Raw genomic sequence first — 11,028 nt, 5'->3', positions numbered from 1 at the left:
TGGAGGGAACATCGGCCGGCGTGGCATGGGGACGTAATGACGTGTAACGTTAATCGATCTATGTAAAACAGGAACGTGAAAGGAAGCGACTAATGTAAACACCTTAATCAGAATATTGTCTTACTCAGAATAAGGTCAATAATTAGATTATTGCTGTCCATGTAAACGTAGTCCATGAATATTCCACTGCCTGTACCCATATAAACATTGTATACGGAATATGGCTGCAACCAGAATATAGAACTTAAAGGGGATTTGATGTACATGTAAATGTAGTCAATAGGGTGACCTATCCAAGATGGCAGCACCTAATTAGCCCAGCAACTCCATATTTGCATGACAAAACTTGTAGGTGATTGTGGAAGGCTTAAAAAATCTTTTGTTAGAGTGTAGCTGGCAAATAACCAGCTGGAGGAGCTGCTGTGCTACTTGTTTTCTCAAGTCTGGGTTGTCTTTTTGTGGTCATGGCAAAATGGAAAACAAAAAGGGCTAAAACCAGTGATTTTAAATGTTTTTCTATTCATACACAAAGGTATAGTGCAAAAATGTAATACCCACTGACACACACACACGCTCTTATCCAGCCAGATTAATGAGGATTTATTAACGATACAGAGGGTGTATACCTCTCCCCTCCTCCACAAAAGCACATTATTATAAAGCCATGTGTAAAGGATGCAGAGCAGCAGCTTGTAACTCTAATCACTTCATTCATCCTGAACAGGATTTTCATTTAAATCTCATGAGTCATTGTAATGTGGGACTGTCAAGTACGTGGCTGAAATACAAAAGCTCCTGTTGCTGTGGGTGACCAAAGACAGACACAATCCCGCTCTGTCCTTCTCCACGCTGAGGCTCTGCTGCACGTTTCCCTGTGATACAGTGCAAGGAAATTAGTCATTTTCACACAAAAAATAGACCTCACAGATATTAATCATGATTAACTCCCTGTGCGGTCTATTTTTAGGCACCTGCAACCTCTGAACAATGCATGCAAAATATAATGGGCTGATGCCAGTGCAGATCATGCTTCCCGCTCTATCACAGCTTGGTTGTACAGTAAAAGTAATCAATTGTATTGAGCTGCTGGACGTCAAATACTATACCACTACTGAGGATAAACGAACAACAGATCTGGTCCTGACTCAGAGGGCAGAGAATAACACCAGTTAACAAAGCACTATGTCCAGATTTGTGCTGTCCAAGTGCTAAATGCAGACACACTATTAACGTTCTAGTGAGCACTCGTGATATTGCATTGTGTGTAGCATACAAAGGCAAAATGTTAGCTGTTTTACTGCTGTGGGCAGTGGTTACTCAGTGGCTTTGGGCTACTGATCAGAAAGTTGTGGATTCAAATTCCAGCATCGCCACGCTGGCACTGTTGGGCCCTTGAGCAAGGCCCTCATCTGCTCAGTTTTAGCCTGTCTCAATTGTAAGTCGCTTTGGATAAAAGCGTCAGCCAAATGAGCTGACTGTAAATGCTGTGATAAAGCTGATGAACACCTTTCTTGTAACAGTGGGAAACCTAGGCCCTAGGCCAAGATATGAGCCAATTCTTGGTCAAGTTGGTTTAAGTGTGGTCAGCACAAACCATTCTGAAAGATCTGCTCTGTCAAATTTGCCCTGTGTGCTTCAGTTGCAAGGATCAGAATGATGAAACCAAGACTGTTCAAGTGGAAGTTTTAGATCCCTGTAACCCCTTTCCGTGCCCCCAAAGGGTCTGCTTGACTTGCAAGGAGACTCTTAGGCAGGGAGAGTCTTTCTTTAAGGCCCCTAGCAGGCACATGGGCGTCCCTCCATCTTGTGAAGCTGGGCCTGTACAGAGCTAGAAGAACGTCCCCATGAAGGCCAGTGGTTGGCAGGGCTGACGCTACAAATGAAAACATTGGACAGGGACAGGACAAGACTAGTTGGTCCTGATGCCAGTGTTGCAGGGATACAACCTCCAGTTCTGCCACTAGCAACCCAACCTTCTCAGGCCTCTGGATCTCATCCACATCAGACCTCAAGACAGTTGTTGCTCTGACAAGATCAGTTAGTTTATTTCCAGACAGCAGTGCAGTTAAAAAGGTAGAGCCCACAGTTTACAGCAAAAGGTTCTACTCAACATGCATCCTTGTTCAGAGGAAGGATGGTGGTTTCCATCTAATTCTAGATTTAATCAGGCTGAACTGGTTCCAAAAGACTCTTCCTTTTCAAATAATAGCTTATCAGATGTAATTCATGCCATGCAGTGACAGGCCTGTGTGTGGCTATTGTACATCCTCATCACCCCAAAACAAAGATGCTTTGCAATGTTTGCCTTCTAACGTTAGGCATTCCAATTCAAAGTTCTATCAATTCTGGATACCTCCCAAGTGCAGTCACCTGGATACCTTCCTGTCTAAATACACGAAAACCACAAAGTAACCTATAACCTATAAGTATTTGCATGAGGTACCACTATCATAGAGCCCTCTTTCCATGGAAATTTCTCACTGTATTCCAAATGTTTCCAAACCCTGGCATTTATCTGGGTTCAGAGAACTACAGTTATATATGTAACTAGCCATTTTGAACCAAGTTAGGCAGATGTAGGTTAAAAAAATATATACTCCCAAGTGGTGTGACAGGAAAGCATTTCCTCTTTGTTGGGAAATTTCAAGTCCCAATGATTCCACAGCCATCTGTGAGCTGGGAGCCAAGGGAGCAATATTGGCCTTGCTCTCTGGGTGGACGGGATGGCTATGCTCTCTCTTTCCTCTCCTTTTCACTTAAATAAAACATTAAACTTTGCTATATATATTTACCATTACTAAAAAAACCCATAATGCATTTAACACCGGAACGCTGTAATGCAATTAAAAGACAGCATGTGCACATTTTAAAGAATTCAGTTTTGAGACCTACAGTAATCAAAATAAAGCAGTTTCCCAAATGTCAGCAGCAGTAATCTCTGAGACAGTGGAGACAGATGAGCAGCCCAGCCCAATTTATAATCTATGTACATTTTTAAATGCTCCAAAGGAAAGAGTGTGATAATGATATCAGCATTTCACAACTCAACTTCGATCCTGCAGAAACATGTACAGGTAAATCATTAGCTAGCTGAGTGAGCTAGACTAGCAAGCGAGATTTTTTTTTTATGTTTTCCACTATAAAAGCTTGGTATTAATCCTAAAATGTCACTTCGATATTCAGTAGCTATTTCTTGTTGTGTTAAATATATCTTCAATTCAGTTAAATTCAAATTAATTTTATATCACTTTTAACAGTGGACATTGTCACAAAGCAGCTTCACAGAAATATATAAATTCAGGATATATTTGAAATGTTTGAATTTATCCCTAATAAGCAAGCCAGAGGCGACAGTGACGAGGAAAAACTCCTCGTCTTCATGAAGACGATATGAAGAAAAACCTTGAGAGGAACCAAACTCAAAAGGGAACCCATACTCACCTGTGTGACACTGGATAGTGCAATTATAAATAAATCCCCTCTATAACTGTGTACTACATGGTCAAAAAGTGCAACTGTGTAACCAGGAAATTCATTACACTTTTCACATATAGTCTGTTTTGTTGAACTTCTCCACTGTTTACTGATGGAGATTTGAGTGCAAAACTGTTTGTGGTAATTGCAGTCCTAAACCTATAATAGCAGTTGTAATCCATCATAGCCTAACTGTTCATATGAAGTGTGGTCCAAAAACATCTTCATGGTTTTTAAGTGGTATCATCCTCAGCAATCTCAATGATATTTAGGCTGCACCGTGTGGGGTCATCCTCAACAGCGACTGATTTCCAATTGATGAGAACTCCAACCAGAAGTAGGGCATCAGGATGGATCAGGCAAGTCAGGAGAGCAGAAGAGGTCAGGATCACTGGTATCTCAGGAGTAGCATGTGTAGCACGAGAGAGAGAAAGAGAGAGAGAGAAAGAAAGAGAGAGAGATTATTAGGTATGCTTATTGTCCTGTAATGGTTAAGGACAATGCATCCCTAACTGTTGCTAAAATCTGTAGGTAACACTCAGGATAATGCATAAAGGGCATATGTGCTAGATAGTTTAATTATGTAGCTAGAAACATGTATGAATTAATACAAGCTAACTAGCTCAGTTTAGCTAACAAACCAAGCAATCTACAGTATTAAAAATATATTAAGCCGGATGCACACTGCAATTTTTAATAGTCCTTTGCAACTGTTGCTTGTCAGACTGTACGAGCATGGTCCCTGCTGTCAGCCATGTCACACTGTAGGATCTCAGCTGTCATTAAAGTCAGACTGTACGACAGACAAGACACGAAAAACGTATGGTCTGTGGTTCAAACCTTCTGACACTGCCAGAATTTAATCAGAGGGAAAATTTGATCGCAACGGCCGTTAATCGGCTGTCGGGGAACACGTCAAACTAGCTATCAAAGACTAAAGATTTTGGCCTAGGATTATAGGAATCTTTTAGGATTCTCAAAGTTTGTCACAGACGACCAAATCGTGGCCAAAATCATAAAGTGTGAAGCTGGCTTAAGTTAGCCAGCCAGCTGATATTACCTTTCTTTATATGTTATTGATAATGGAGGTGGTGTTCACTTCAGCAAAGCTCACTTGGTTAGTTCACATAATTCTTCAAGAATGTGTTGCTCATGTATAGAACATTAATTACTAAAGTCATTTTTCACCAGTTGACTTATTTTCTTGTTTATTTTTACTCAAATGAATTATTACTACAATAGCAATACTTTTCACACTGTGTTTTGTACTCTTTCCACCGCTGTAAATATTTGAAGGTCAATTTTGTAATTTTGAGCTCGTCAACAACAGCGTGAAGAAAACAGAGGTGCATTGTGTGTTGTGATTATGAGGATGATGTATTATTCTGTAAGACTTAATTATCTCTAATACTTACTTATCCCAAACACTTCATGTTCGAGAGCAGGTCTGGAAAGACCACCCCCTTAGCACTCCAGCAGATCTTATGGCAAATGACTAATTAAATGTTGGAGTAGAGCATGCTGTGAATCTTAATGATGAGGGTTCACCAGACAACAATGATTTTGTTGTAATACATATGATATGAAGATGGGAATCAAACAAATTACAATTACATTGAAAATGTTGCTAAAGTGAAAATCTCATCCTGCCCCTGACTGCTTGGGTTCAAAATTCAGTACTTGCATATGTACTGTAAGAAAAGACTGGCCATGCAAAGAATTGGAGAACAGCGACCTCAGAGCAATCAAACGTGTTATATCCAAAAAATAAATAAAAACACCACCACCCACACCACTCGTCTTCACACAGCCCTCAGCCAGAGTGTTAATGCACAGCATGACCTTTTCCATCAGAGCACCTGTGCACATAGAGAGCTGCTTGCATGTGAAAGCATGAAAACAAAGCTCATAAATTGGCCGTCACAAATGAAAATTAAGCAAATGGGTGCATATTGAAAGCACACAAATCAAGCAAATTAGGTATCTGTCCTCCATTGATATAGTGCAGGTCCTTCAGCCTTCCCGCAGCAGTTCACCAATGCTCTGCCTAGTCTCTCCCTACTCTTTTTTAGCAAAACCCTATGGCCCACTGACCAGAGCTGTACCACAGTAACACGAGCCAAGCATGTAATAATGACAAACCACAAAAAAATAGAGCACAGGAGGAGAGTAGGTCTGTCTCGCCACCAGAACAGCCATGGATGACTGAATAGTGCAGCCAGCTGTCCCTGAGGGCAAGAGAGGGAGGAAAAAAGCATTAACACATTATCTTGTGCATGCATGCGGGTTCACACAAAAACAAACACATACACAATCAAATTTCACTCACATATGACAGCCTGTTTCTGCCATATAAAAGAAATTATTATGCAGATTTATCTTACAATTGTGACTTTTTATCATGCAGTTTCAAGTCAATTGTGACTTTTTGTATCTCATAATTGTGAGTGATTGTCCTGGAAATGCGAGATTATATCTTATAATTGTTATTTATCGTAATTGCTAAGTTACTATATCGCAATTGTGAGTTAATATCACAATTGGGACTTTTAAAGTATCTTGCAGCCATGAGTTAATATTTTATAATTGCAACTTTTTTTCTCACAAATTCAATTGTGACTTTTTCAGGCTACTGATTTTTTTTCTAACAATGAGTTATAACACAAATGCGACTTTATGTCTCACAATATATTAAATATATGCAAAAGATCGTTCAGTTGTCTCATAACTGCGAGTTTTCATACAATTATGTGGCACATGCAGGCTGATTTTACACAATTGCTACTTTATATCTTACAACTACAAATTTTGAATCCTGCAATTGCTTGTTAATATTACACAATTGTGACTTGGTGCTTCCATTTCCAATAAACAAAACCAAAACAATAGGAATATACAGTTTTCTCTCTGAAAATATTGGAATGGCGGAAAGCATTGGCTACGCCCAGTGACTGTACAATGGCTCTGATAGATTTCCTTCTTTTCTCAGCTTCAAAATGGCTTGCTTTTCTCCCATAGACAGCTCTCTGGTCTTCTTGTTGCTTTATCCTTTTTAACAACAAATACAGTCTTCATAGGCAAAACCTAGGGCTCAAACCAAGAGAAGACATTCAGAGCTATTCATTGTTTAAACAGTCAAGCTAACAGGGCACACCTGGGCAACAAAAAACACCTGACAGTCACATGTTCCAGTAATTTTAATCATGTGAAAAATGAGTGGGATCAAATGAATGATGCACTGTTCTTAGTTGTTTAACACATTATAGCTTTAAATATCAGGAAATGAAAGCTGAAATTCTGATCTATTGTCTCAGTCATCTTTTGAAACCCAAAATGTCTTCAGTGTATAGCCAAAACAATAGAATTGGCCTTGCTGTTCCAATATTTTCAGAGGGGATTGTATGCAGCTTTCCCTCAATTGCAGCTTTTTGTATCTCATAATTGTGTTTTTTTCATAAATGTGCTTTTTTTTTTTTTCATTTTAAATAAATTTGCAAAGATTTCAAACAAACTTCTTTCACGTTGTCATTATGGGGAATTGTTTGTAGAATTTTGAGGAAAATAATTAATTTAATCCATTTTGGAATAAGGCTGTAACATAACAAAATGTGGGAAAAATGAAATGCTGTGAATACTTTCCTGATGCACTGTATATGGCAGAAACAAGTTTTCATACACTCACACCCATAAAGTGGATTGTACTTTATTTTTTTTGTTCAGATCCTGAGCAAGGACAAGAACAAGGAGACACAAACAACAAGCATAATGTAGCATTTCAGATAATCGAGTCAAATACAATCCACAAAAGCAAAGCGTAATAGCAACTGAGTTAAGACCTTTTAAAAAGCGTTTTAGGATAAGGGAATTGCTGCAGATCGTGCTGTTATTGATCGTGGCTTTGTTTAAACTCATCGATTTTATCCAGGAGGGGCTCATGCCGCTTTGAAAGTGCAGCTCAGCTTACTTGGGGGTCATAAATATTTTAATAACTGACATTAGGGTCATTGGACAGTGGCAGGGTTACACTCTGAATATTCATATCTAATTCATCATTGTAGCTACAGGTGCTGCCGAGGCATTCTAAGCATCCTTGAATACTTAATGAGAGCTGGAAGATGGCAGCCCGCAGAGATACAGTGATTCAGGGTAGGTGGGGGGAGTAAAAGAGAGAAGAGGAGAGGAAAGAGAATGGATAATGAAGAACGGATGGCGTTGGAAGATGACAGCAGGAGAGGATCATTATACATGATCTGTAGTGACACACTCGCGTGAGGAGCATTGATGTGAGCGTCTGCTGATATGACTGACAAACAGGGGCGTAGCCATCATTTCAGATGTGGGGGGACAGAACATCAAGGGGATTCTTTTTTTCTGACCTTTGTCTAATTGATGGGTTTTATCTCTTCTTGCTCTTAATTGACTTAATATGCAATTTATGATATTGTATACTGCACTGTATTATTTAAATATTGCAAATTGTGTTTAGTGTACATTGAATTGCATATAAATAATACACTGTGTGTGTGTGTGTGTGTGTGTGTGTGTGTGTGTGTATATATATATATATATATATATATATATATATATATATATATATATATATATATATATATACACACACACACACACACACACACACAACCCTAATTGCAAAAAAGTTGGGATGCTGTGTAAAATGTAAATTAAAAACAGAATTCAATGATTTGGATGGACTCTGGATAGAAACATATTGCTCTAAAACCTGTATATACCTTTCAGCATTGATGAAGTAATATAATGATGTAAAAGATTTTTGCCAATAACTGATAGTTCCAGCAATCTGTTATCGGTACCAATTAATCTCCAAAACCCGATCAATCGGTCAACCTCTACTCTAAAGTTAACATGTTCAACAGGAAGTTTCATCTTTTGAATTTCCTGGGAAGAAGAAAAGGCCTCCCAGACTTCTTTTGTTCTTCATTTACAATTATATTGACTAGTATGGTCACTTGGAAAGTACAGTGCTGTTACCAAAATTATAATGTCTGTGTGTGTATGTATGTATGTATATACACATACATACACAGTAGGGGATAATAAGTATTGAACGAGTCGACATTTTTTTCGGTAAATATATTTCCAATGAGGCTATTCACATGAAGTTTTCACCAGACATCAGTATTAACTCACGAAATCTGGAAATATAAAGAATTCACAACATTAAAGTCCATAAAGTTATGTGTAATAAAGTGGAATGACACAGGAAAAAAGTATTGAACACGCTAAGAAAAAGCAGTTCTCCAAGGCAAGGCAAAGAATCAGCTGAAATCAGTAAGTAGTTAGAAAGTAATTAGACCTCATATCAGTGCAAATTAATATCAGCTGGGTTAGTAAATTGATGGTCTATAAAAAGGCTATTCGTGTCACACAAGAAACATCTCATGATGGGTAAAAGCAAAGAGCTCTCCCAAGACCTTCACAACCTTATTGTTGCAAAACATATTGATGGCATCAGATACTTCTGAATCCTCCAGTAAGCATCATTTTGGCCATTATCCGCAAGTGGAAGCAACATCACTCCATCATCAACCGGCCATGTACAGGAGCTCCTTGCAAGATTTCTGACCAGGGAGTCAGAAGAATAGTCAGAAGAGTAGCCCAAGAGCCAAGGACCACTCGGAAAGAGATCCAGAAACACTTGGAGGCAGCACTCCAGTATTGAGTATTACACTCAACTATTTATGGATTTAATGTTTGGATTTCTTTATATTTCTGGATTTCTTGAGTTAATACCAAAATCTGGTGAAAATTTCATGTGAATAGCCTCATTGGGAATATATTTATTGAAAAAAAAATGTTGACTCATTCAATACTTACTTCCCCCACTGTATATAAAACCAGTAAATCATTAGAATGACATTAACCCTCCTATTATGTTATGGGTCAATTTGACCCATTTCCACATTTGAGGTGTCTGAAATACTGGTTAATCTCTCTTTCTCTTTGAAATTTTTGGACTTTCCTCATTTAGGGTCATGATCTTGTATGCAAATATTTCATCTTATGGCTTGTCTCAGACAAGCAATAATAAAGGTTTACTGTTTTTGTTCTTTGCTGTTTTTTTGTTTGTATTTAAACTGTGGAAGTCATCCTGACCCATAACATAATGGATACAACTCCCCCCCCATAATAGGAGGGTTAATTCTATTAGCATGGGTGCTAGTGAATCACATTGAGTTTTTGCTAGAAATTGTACCTGCTACTCATTTAATTATGGTCAAATGCATGGTTTCTTGATTAAAATGATATTAAAGAAGATTTATTTCTAATTAAATGACACTCCACTTTGGGCCTGTGTCTGGTAAGATCATTGAATTTACCCACCATCTGCTTTCTTCCCATCATTTTACTCACAATGTTTACATTTTTAATCTCGGCTTACTACCTTTCCAAACAAAACCGATATTTAATTAAGAGAGAAAACAAATCAATGCAAACAACTCTAAAATGACCTTTCATATGTCCAAAGTGCAGCGCTTTCTTAATATATTCTGTATTTGCTGTCGAGCTTCTGTGCAACAAAAGATTAAAATAAAACAAAATAAATAAATAAAATAAAAAGGATCTTCAGATCAAGCCTGCATTCGTTTTCCAGATCGATTCTACAGACCTACCCCCACAGGTATTCCATGACAGGAGGAGCCATCCATCATTTCTAACTAAACCCCACGCTGCCTGTCATACTGCGCTTGTGGACGCATCATTTCAGTCATTTCTGGCAATCATAAAGAACATCTAATTGAGCAGAAGTGGCTCGTTCTGATTCACACACACATTGCATTTTGATGTTACCCATGCTAATATTCTTTGATTGGTGATTCATTTCCAGATCTCTCTCTCCCCCCCCATATATGCTTTCACTTTTCCACGGTTAAAGAGCTGCCAAGTTGACAGTTGATCAATAAACTCCCTCAGCCATTATAGATCATGTGACCACAAGGCCACTGATCATTGAGGCAGTAATAAAAACCCACTTATTGCGTTTCCTTTTACAATGTTTTCCCCCCTCTTGTTCCCATCCATGTTGCATCAAATATTCATATCTAATTATACTATTCATACCATTTATATACAGCGGGGTCCAAGTCTGAGACCACACTGAAATAAACAAACAAGGTTTTAGAATTTTAAAACAATAAGCTTTAAAACAACATCTTGAATCCATATCTTGACTATTCATTATTCTGCACTATTCCTATGTTAACAACCATTTGGGTCTTATCCCTTATGTCAAATTACAGGATCAAATAACAAGGATTTAAGCTAACTGCATCTGGAATTTGTAACGAGTCCATACCAGCTTAAGTGCACACTCATTTAAACAAATGAGGGAAATACCAAATACTAAAAAATTCTGAAATTCATGTAAATGCAGAATAGATGCATTTGAACTAGAATAGAATAGAAGCATGGACCCCACTGTAGGCATTTAAATCCAAGTAACAGGAAGCAAGCAGTCAGTCCATCAGTCTTTTTATTTTATATCAATCCCCCCCACACAAGATAGACCAAAAG

This window comes from Ictalurus furcatus, chromosome 18, assembly GCF_023375685.1.
Source record: "Ictalurus furcatus strain D&B chromosome 18, Billie_1.0, whole genome shotgun sequence".
In the NCBI taxonomy this organism is placed as follows: domain Eukaryota; kingdom Metazoa; phylum Chordata; class Actinopteri; order Siluriformes; family Ictaluridae; genus Ictalurus; species Ictalurus furcatus.
The sequence above is the reverse complement of the archived record's forward strand: the minus strand, read 5'-3'. Positions refer to the sequence as shown.